This window comes from Chiloscyllium plagiosum, unplaced genomic scaffold (assembly GCF_004010195.1).
Source record: "Chiloscyllium plagiosum isolate BGI_BamShark_2017 unplaced genomic scaffold, ASM401019v2 scaf_7331, whole genome shotgun sequence".
Lineage (NCBI taxonomy): Eukaryota > Metazoa > Chordata > Chondrichthyes > Orectolobiformes > Hemiscylliidae > Chiloscyllium > Chiloscyllium plagiosum.
Window position 1 is genome coordinate 761 of NW_025194149.1, and position 3,274 is coordinate 4,034.

The 3,274-nt window shown below is 41.8% G+C and overlaps 1 non-coding gene across 1 annotated transcript; it reads left to right on the forward strand.

Moving 5' to 3' along the window:
- The first annotated feature begins 2,842 nt into the window (after positions 1 to 2,842).
- trnal-uaa lies at positions 2,843 to 2,924 on the forward strand. The gene has a single exon. It is a non-coding gene; the product is annotated as a tRNA-Leu (tRNA).
- The last annotated feature ends 350 nt before the right edge of the window (positions 2,925 to 3,274 follow it).

Consider the following 3,274-nt stretch of genomic DNA (forward strand, 5'->3'; position numbering starts at 1 on the left):
AACTGATCACTCTCATTCTCTGATGCCACCGTTCATACATTTAAACCAACAATATATACATCAATGTGCTTCTTCATTTGTGGTGTAATTGCATTTTTTTCTTGTGGATTAGGTATTCTATTTTGAATTCGAAACAGTCATAATTGTTTGAGGAAGAAGTGTCGCCTTGCCTGGTTTGAAGTGACAGACACATTAACCGGAGAATGTGAGCCCAGTTCAACGCACTCCAGTCAGTGGGCAAAAAGCCTCTCAGCAGCTGCACACTCAAATTGTCTCGAAATGTCAGACTTTTCACAGAGCCGAAATAGGTGAAGAACTGTATGGACAGGCAGAGTGTCGGAGAATGTGTAACAGGAAGAGGGTGAGGTGGATGCACAGAGACAAAGAGAGACATATGGAGCCACATGCTGAGTGAGACACTGAAATTACCAATTCTCCATTCGACATTGCTGCAAACTGAGAGAAAGGAAACGAAAGAAGGCAATCATTTAAGCACAGCCTTTCACCAACTGAGAGCAACGGAAACAGCATTACAGTCAATAAAGTCCTTCTGAATTTGTAAAGGTGACGGTTGTCTGTCATTGAGATATTTTGATAAAAATCCTGATTCAAAAGATAAGACTGATAATTTTCCCAGCATTATTATATAGAAATGTATAAGTAACGTGTTTCTGTCGATCTGAAACTTTAACTCAGTTTCTCTCCACAGATGCTGAGGGGTCTGCTGAGATTCTCCAACAATTCATATTTTTGGTTCAGATTTACATTATCAAAGTAAAATGAAAATCAACATTCTGTTGATCGCTTCATTTTTAAAACCCATCAGAAAATATAACTGGTTACACTCGCAGACACAAATATACACTACAACGATTGTGCACATGCAAACCCACTTTCAAATTTTGCCGTGGCAGACCCAAGACCGAACGTGTCCGTATCGTATTCGAGTCTCGACAACGCGTTGGGAATTCACGTTTTCGCGACCTGCCAAATGCACAACTGTCAAATTGACTGGCTGTAACAACAAGCTCCATCGAAACAGCCTGTCCTTGGCAGAGTGGGATCGGGACAATAATATTGATAAGTTTTCAACTACAAATTCACTCTGTCATCACGACCACGTTATTACATCTCAGGAACAGTACCTGACTGTATCGCACCTCAGCAGAAAGTGATAACTTTAGGTGCTGGAGATCAAAGTCAATAAGTGTAGCACTTGGAAATCACAGCCTGTAAGGCAACATCTGAGGAGCGGGGAATCCACGATTCAAGCCTTCCTGATGAACATCTTGTACGCGAAACATCGAATTTCCTGCTCCCCGGATGCTGCTTGACCAGCACCACACTTTTTGACTCTATTCCCATCTCAGCTGATCTGTTTCGGAAAATTGAAGTTTGAATCTTCTGTCACATGTTTGACAGCTTGCAACATTCCACTCCTCATAAAACTCAGATCATCCAAATTACTAAATAAAAATAAATTGTGGATGCAGGAAATCTGAAACACAAACATAATTGCTGGAGAAAATCTGCATTCTCTGATATCAACTGAATAGTTGAACATTAAACTGTGAACAGGCAAAGAAAAAGCTGCAATTTTATAACTGCAACACTTCGTTTCTCCAAAAAAAAAGACATCATGAAATGCAGTGTTTCGACCAGGCTCTCACCGTCTCAAATACTGATAGGAGTGGGGAAATAAATGTTGGCCCAGTCATTGCTGAACAAATGAATAAAAAGACTTATTGAGTTCCTAATCAGTTGCTATCACGGCAGACCATGTTAATGTGATCCACAAAGCAGGACAGCCAGGTCCGTCTGTATTTCAGAGTCCTGTAATATCTAATTTAAATAAAAGGGTCGTTATTGAATGTTCCTGCGAACATCTCATTCTCCACTTCATACTGCATTGGTCAATATATTACTCACAAACTTCCTCATCTCGACATCACTCAATTTTTATATCCTTATCGTTCTCTTCATGGTTTACCTTTCAAACTATTTTCCCAAGTACATGCCAATTTTTATTAAGTCGAAGACTAAGTTGAGATGATGTCTGTTGTAAATCCAAATATCGCTCTATCACAATTTGTCCCTTGTGTACTGTGTCCGTGTAAAACACGTTAAACTTGTGCCCTCTCGTTTTGAATTCCACCATCCTGGGTAAAACCATGGCCTAGGCCAGTCACCGATCCAACCCCAATCATGATTTTATAAACGTCTAGAAATTTACACACCAGCCTGGAACACTGCCGGGAAAATCCCCTGCTCAAACAGTCTCGACTTACCACTCAAGCCCTCTCGAAACATCCTTGTAAATCTATTCTGCACTATTTCAAGTTTTACAATATCTTTCTGGTTGAAGGTGATCGGAGTTGTCAGCAGTATTCTAAATGTGGCTCCACTAATGCTCTGTTCAGCCAGAACATGACATGTGAACTCCAATAATCAATGTTCCGACTTATGAAGGCAGGCATGCTAAATGCTTTCTTCACGAACTTTTCTACATGTGACACCTATTTTCCTGCTCTCGCAATATGAGCCGTGACTTATAAAGTCGTGCTTCTCTTCTTAACTACTATATTCTGCTGCCTTCACGAATCTGTGGACCCACATGCAAAGTGACTCTGTTCCTTTGGGTTTCCCAGTGCCCTACCGTTCTTTGAGTACTTCCATGACGTGTTACTATCATTATCTGCTGCGAAATTGATATTGTAGCCGGGCATATCCCAGCAGCTGTGCGACTCGGAGAGGGATCATGGAACCTTGACATGTGACTTTGCATGTGTAGATACGCAGGAGGACAATTGAAAATGTAAGAAAATGAGCGACGCCCTCCGGTGGTAGTGTGGCCGAGCGGTCTAAGGCGCTGGGTTTAAGCTCCCGTCTCGAACGAGGCGTGGGTTCGAATCCCATCCCTACCACCTCTGTCGGTACATTCGGTCGCTGCTGTTCCGCGTCATTTATGTTCAAAACAAAAAAAAAGAATTGTGTTTGCTTCCTGGAGGATTAACTGTGGTGTGGGAGACTGCAGAATTTCTCATAGGGGTATGTGGTGTCATAATCGTGTTCGCCTCCCGCACGGAAAATCCCAAGCAGCTCTCCTGCCGCTTTATCTTCCAGGCAAGTTGAGCTGTTACTGGAACCGAATAGAGACTGTTATTTCATTGCTGTTGCGAGACAAAGTCCTGCGGTGACTCGATTCGTCTTTATTTGGTATCTGGCGAATGGCAAAAAAATTCCAATAATTTTTTTTATGTCATATGTTCTTAAA